Here is a 7,140-nt window from a genome sequence, read left to right on the forward strand (position 1 = left end):
AATGGGACACCCAGAACCAACTGCAATCAACATGGCTGCCCCTCATTGGCTCAGTTCCAGAGCTTGCTGCTTTTAATGCTCCCTCCCTTCAGTTTGCCATGTTAGTCCACGATCAAAATCAATCAATAGTATTTATTGAGCATTTATACTGTGTGGATCAGTGATTTAGGCACTTGGGAGAATACAGTACAATAGAGTTTTTAGCCATAATCCCTGTCCTCAAGGAGTTTACAGTCTAGCGGGGGGAACAGACATGAAATCAGTTACTGAAAAGAAGAACAAGAGAATGGAAAGATGGCTCTGTGGATGAGAAAATACTTAAATAGTAGAGCCTATAACTCGGTATGAACAGAAATACTTGGGGAGTTGTGAGTGAGAATGGGCAGAGGTGATTTAAAAGTGATGCGGTAGTTGTTGGGAGGATATTGGGAGGACCTAAGGAGAAGAAAAATTCATCTGGGAAGGTCTCAGGGTGGAAATGGGTCTTCAGAAGGGCTTTGAAGGTGGGAAGAGTGGGTTCTGGTGGATACGGAGCTGGAGGGTGTTCCAGGAAGGAGGAAGGGTGTGAGCAAGGGATCAGATGGGGGAGAGGCAAGAAGGAGGCACAGGGAGTATGTTAGTTTGAGAGGAATGAAGAGTGCAAGCTGGGGTAGAGTGCTGAGAGTGGATAAACAAGAGAGAGACAGAGCACCTTAAAGCTGATGGCCAAGAGTTTCTGCTTGATGCAGAGAGGGATGGGAAGCCGTTGGAGGTTTTTGAGGAGTGGGGAGACATGTGCAGAATGGTGCCATAGCAAAAAGACCCTGGAAGCAGAGTGATGAGAGAGTGGATGTTGGGGTGGGAGGGAGTTGGGGATGTGAAGGGGAGACTTTGGTGAGTTCATGCCTAAGAGTTTTCTTTTAGTCAACAAAGTCAACAAGGTCATCGGGGAAAAAGAGAGGAGGGAGAGGCGGGCATTGGTCACTTGGGGAATGAGTTAAGGTCTGGAAGAGTCAATGACAGCATTGGAAAGGGAGTCCTCGAAGGAGGAGAAGTAATGTTACTGAGCTACAGGGAGGGTGGATTGGCAGGAAGTGAGAGTGGGTTGGAAGGAGCCTGGATTTCCTCCAGCAGCACTCTGTGGTATGGGAGCAGGCCTGGAAGAAGCCTATCGAGGAAGAGGTTAGGCTGGGGTTGGTGGTGCAAGAACAATGGTGGGCCAGGATGGGGGTGTGAGGGACTTGTGTTCAGCGGAGAGGGTGGTGTTGAGGATTTGTGCATCAAGTGAGGGGAGGTTGGGAAGGGAGACCAAATGGGGCACGATGGCTTGGGCTGATTGGAGATCGCAGGCCTCTGTGGGAGGAGAGGACAGTTTGTGGGGAGAAGGACGTGGGAGGGAAGACAGGTGAAGAAGCTTTGATTGGAGAGAGGGATTTCAGAGTTGACCAAGTTAGTGAGAAATGGTTCAATGCCTGGTTGTTATGAGAAGCAGTCAGTCCAAGCTGGGGCATGGGGGAGGTGAGGTGGATCTCTGATCTGGAACGGTCATATTCATTTCAGATAGAGAGTTGCTCTCCCCCACTTCAAAATCTTATTGAAGGCACATCTCCTCCAAGAAGCCTTGCACATCTCCTCCAAGAAGCCTTCCCTGACTAAGCCCTCCTCTCCTCTTCTCCCACTCCTTTCTGCACCGCTCTTACTTTCTCCTTCATTCATTCTCCCTTCCATTCCCCCAGCACATATGTTTATATCTGCAATTTCTTTATTTACCTAACTATATTAATGTCTGTCTCCCTCTCTTGACTGTGAGCTCGTTGTGGGCAGGAATGTGTCTGTTTGTTGTTATATTGTACTCCCCCAAGTGCTTAGTACAGTGCTTTGCACACATTAAGTGCTCAATGAATACAATTGAATGAATGAACAAATGAATGAATGAAAGTCTTAGAATGAGAAGAAATGGGCTGTTGGGAGGTCGCCAGGAACATCCACGTGGAGATGGAGGATTGGTATAGGGATGGAGGAGGAAAGAAGAAGGAGCAAAGAGCATCATCATGGACCGGTGACTGCAGGCCAGAGCGGGGGTATGGGGCTGGGGGCTGGAGGAGTGGAGGGATGGAGCATTTCTGTCCCCAACTGACCCCAGCTCCTCCCCATTCCCCATCAGTGAGGCCGAACCTCAGCGTGCTGGGCAAAGGGGGAAGAGTCTTTCCACTTGACAGGAGAAAGGATAGTGAATTTCAACCTGAGGGGAGGCTGGGCTCTATCTGATGCTTGATGACATATGCTAATTCACTTAGCCCAGCCTTGTTGATTTACCAGGCACCGAAACCCCAACACTTCAGGGTACAGTCCTCACTGAAGTAGAAAAATGCAGCATGAAATAGAAGCCACCTATCACTCTTTTTTGTAATGATCTCCTTGGAGTTAGATGCAAGGAATTATGGTTTAGTAGAATTTTTAGCCTTGAACCTATAATGTAGCAAGACTTGTATGGCTGAAATAGAATGCTATTTTTCATGAAGTAAATAATGTAATTGAGTCTATGAGGATGTCAGCAGGAGAGTTAAAACCGTCATAGAATAATCCTCAAACCCAAGCAGCTGTATATAGCCTACAGGGTTGTGGGCTCCATTTCCCTCAGGACTTAAATATGTCTACATTCTACCTGATCATTGTTCACTCTATTAACCCTGTCAAAAATATATATATATATATTTTCCAGTGTTTCAACGCAAGCCATAGGAATGAAATGTACTCTCCTGAATATGACTCCTTTAAAGGTCAACAAGGGGCAGCGGCATAGTGGACACGGGCCTGGGAGCCAGAAGTTCATGGGTTCTAATCCCCGCCCTGCCACTTGTTTGCTGTGTGACCTTGGACAAGTCACTTTACTCCTCTGTGCCTCAGTTACCTCATCTGTAAAATGGGGATTGAGACTGTGAGCCCCACATGGGACATGGACTGTGTCCAACCTGATTTGCTTGTACCACCTAATCGCTTAATAAATTATTAATTTATTAATTAATAAATCAAGCATTTATTAAGTGCTTAATAAATACCATAATAATTATTATTATTATTTCTTCTGTTCCTTAGCTGCAGAGATCAATCAAGCAGTCAATCATGGTATTTATTGATCACATACCATGTGCAGAACGCTATACTAAGTGCTTGGGAGAGTACAATAGAGTAAGTAGACACTATTCCAGCCCTCAAGGAGCTTATGACATTCCTTTCTCTTCAGATTGCTAGCACTCACCAATCTTTAGTCTATATTTAGTCTATGCGTGGCTTTAATTGGTTCAGGTATTCAAGGTATTGGTGGATGACAGTTTGAAAGACGGTGGCTTTTCCAGTGAGGTCTTAGTTGTGCCCATGCAAATGATTGTAAACAGCTTCCCCCATCAGTGAGACACTATGGGGTGATGATAATGATGATGATGATGATGATGGTATCTGTTGAGTGTTTACTATATGCCAGGCACCGTACTAAGCGCTGGTGTGGATACAGCAAATCAAGTTGGACACAGTCCCTGTCCCACGTGGGGCTCCCAGTCGTAATCCCCATTTTACAGATGAGGGAATTGAGGCACAGAGAAGTGAAGTGACTTGCCCAAGGTCACACAGCAGACAAATGGTGGAGCCAGGACTGGAACCCATGACCTTTTGACTCCCAGGCCCATGCTCTATCCACTATGCCAAGCTGCTTCTCTTGTCTAAGAAAGAGAAGTGTAAAGAAAACTGCATCAGGAAAGCTATATACACAAAGCCCAAAATTTACATTGACAACCTACAGCTAAATACGGACAGAGTTCGGTTACCCAGGCAGCCACTGACCTATGATGAAATGAGACACAAGAAAATGGAGAAGTGAATGGACGCCAGCCCATCCTTTGGGAGTGTGTCCAACAGTGTCCAGCAGTGTAGTAGCAGGCTCCAGACCAAACTGAAGGTCTTCAGGGCTGGAGGGCTGTCCATCCTTCTCTATGACCATGAGACCTGGACCACGTACAGCTCAAACAATGCTGCATCCCAGCTGAAAACTTCAGAGTCAAATGTTGAGGGTATTATATGTTATTTATTTTCATTAATGTCTGTCTCCCCCTCTAGACTGTAAGCTCATTGTGGGCATGGAACATGTCTGCCATCTCTGTTGTACTGTACTCTCCCAAGTCCTTAGTACGGTGCTCTGCATACAGTAAGCGCTTGATAAATACCATTGAATGATTGATTGATTGATTGATAGACCCGCATGGCACACAACTGTGAAAGGAAGAAAGAAGCAGCACTTTTCAAGCAAAAGCTTCCTGAGGAATGAGAGATAAGACAGACAGGCAAAGGAGAAAACAGCACCAGGCATCGCAAACATCAAATATGAGAAGAGCATAAGGGATAGCCTTTGCGAGTGGACAATTTGGTCAGGACGGTGGTCCCACCCACATTGACCTTTTCAGACAAGTGTACGTGCACACACACACACATCTAATAATGTTGGTATTTGTTAAGCGCTTACTATGTGCAGAGCACTGTTCTAAGCGCTGGGGGAGACACAGGGGAATCAGGTTGTCCCACGTGGGGCTCACAGTCTTAATCCCCATTTTACAGATGAGGGAACTGAGGCACAGAGAAGTTAAGTGACTCGCCCACAGTCACACAGCTGACAAGTGGCAGAGCTGGGATTCGAACTCATGAGCCCTGACTCCAAAGCCCGTGCTCTTTCCACTGCGCCACGCTGTACATCTCACACTCATAGGTGAATTTTGCCATCAGTGGTGTCTTCTTTGAGGTCAGAGGATATTATATGCATTTCTAGATGCGCCCAAGAGGGTCATACTTGAAAACTATCATATTAAGGGATGCCAAAAATACTTTTTTCATATTACTGAATCTAGGCAGGAGTTTGGGTGTTCCAGTAAGTCTATCAGAGCCAAACTGAGACTGGCTGATTCTGGGCACTGAATCCCCTCTCTGACCTACCATAGATCACCCCTTTTGCCGGATGTGCCTGCTTCATCCCCTCCCTCGACACTGCCTAATAATAATAATGGAGTTGTCTGTTAAGCACTTATGTGCCACCCACCGTTCTAAGTGCTGGAGTAGATGCGAATTAACTAGATCAGACACAGTCCCCGCCCCACATGGGGCTCACAATCTAAGCAGGGGGGAGAGCAGGCACTGAATCTTCATTTTACAGATGAGGAAATTAAAGCCTAGAGAATAATAATAATAATGATAGTATTTGTTAAGCACTTACTATGTGCCAAGCACTGTTCTAAGCGCTGGGGTAGATAGAAGGTAATCAAGTTGTCCCATGTGGGGCTCACAGTCTTCATCTCCATTTAACAGATGAGGGAATTGAGGCACAGAGAAGTTAAGTGACTCGCCCAAAATCACACAGCTGACAAGTGGCGGAGTCGGGATTAGAACCCACAACCTCTGACTCCCAAGCCTGAGTTCTTTCCACTAAGCCACACTGCAGAGAAGTGAAATGACTTGCCCAAGGTCATCCAGCAGGCAAGTGGCAGACATAGGATTGGAGTCCAGGTCTCCTAACTCCTAGACCTGTGCTCTTCCCATTTGGTCATGCTGCTTCCCTGCCTAGCAGTTGCCATGGCAGAGGTTGAGAGATGGTGGCTTTTCCCCCTGGCTTTGTTGAGAGATTGGATGCAGATCCAGTGGAAAGAGCAGGGCTCTGGGAATCAGGAGACCTGCCTGGATTCGAGTCCAGGTTCTTCCTGCTGGGATTCTGCAATCAGAGGTTTCCGATCAAAGAATCACTTATAGGGGGACGGGCCCAGCAGGAATGATGGAATAATGATAATAATAATGATGATGGTATCTGTTAAGCTCCTACTATGTGTCGAGCACTGTTCTAAGTACTGGGATAGATACAAGCTAATCAGGTTGGACACAGTCTCTGTCCCACATTGGGTTGACAGTCTCAATCCCCATTTTCCAGATGAGGTAACTGAGGCCCAGGCAAGTGAAGTGATTTGCCCAAGGACACACAGCAGACAAGTGGGTAGCCAGGATTAGAAGCCAGGTTCTTCTCACTCCCAGGCCCAGGTTCTATCCACTAGGCCATGCTGCTGGTTTACGTGGCCAGCAAAGACCACAGCTGTTATCAAAGCAACTGCCTATAAGGTTGTGATGCTAAAGCGCAGCATCGGTGCCATGTGAGGCTCACTTGGAGCACCAAAAGATCCTGTAGATAAAAACCTCTTTGGGTGCCATTCACAGTGTGCTGCCCCCACCGCTCGCCTCCCCGCCTGTTGCACGCCTGGCCCCAGAGGGAATACGACGGGCCAGGACGAGAGAGAGCGAGAGGCATTGTGCAGTGTGGCCTGGTGGTGTAGTGGAAATAGCAAGAACCTGGGTTCTAATCCCCGTTGTCTGCTGCGTGACCTTGGGCAGGTGGCTTCACTTCTCTGTGCCTCAGTTACCTCATCTGTAAAATGGGAATTAAGACTCTGAGCCCTATATGGGATATTAGCTATGTCTAACCTGATTAGCTTGTATCTATCCCAGCATTTAGTAGAGTGCCTGGCAAACAGTAAGCGCTTAACAAATACCATTAAAAAAAACCAAACCCACCAGGGCTAGCATCAATTCCTCTGTGCCGGCTCTCCATCCTGAGGCTCATCTAACATTCCCAATGGGAGAATTTATTCCAAGCACGCTTATTCTCACGCCATTTAACAGAAGTGAATTTCCTAGAAAAATATGGTCTAGTCATGGTCCATCTTTCTGAAGAGGCAGAACCTGTTTTTTTCCGAAAGACATTAAAATGATCTCTGTCACATTAGCTAACGGCAGCCGGGTCCTCTTATTTGAAAAGCCCAGCTGAAACACATCCTCTTCTAAATCCCACAGAGACACGGTGACGCGACGGAGTTCGAGAAACTTTCCAATGAGTTTCTGCAAATGACTGGAGCCCAGTGTTGATGATTTATAAATCTTTTATGCTTCCCAAGCTCCGGATGCGTTATTTTAAATCACGAGGAATAGGCCCATCAGGTGAGCTATAAACTTTCCCTGGAGCACTTTCTAAGGAAGACACTACTTTCTTAAATGGACTCACTTATCACTATGTTATGTGTTTTCTGGGTTTAAAATTTTTGTAGTATGCAAAGGACTATGCTCCAGCAGAGCCTCACAACG

This window comes from Ornithorhynchus anatinus, chromosome X1 (assembly GCF_004115215.2).
Source record: "Ornithorhynchus anatinus isolate Pmale09 chromosome X1, mOrnAna1.pri.v4, whole genome shotgun sequence".
In the NCBI taxonomy this organism is placed as follows: domain Eukaryota; kingdom Metazoa; phylum Chordata; class Mammalia; order Monotremata; family Ornithorhynchidae; genus Ornithorhynchus; species Ornithorhynchus anatinus.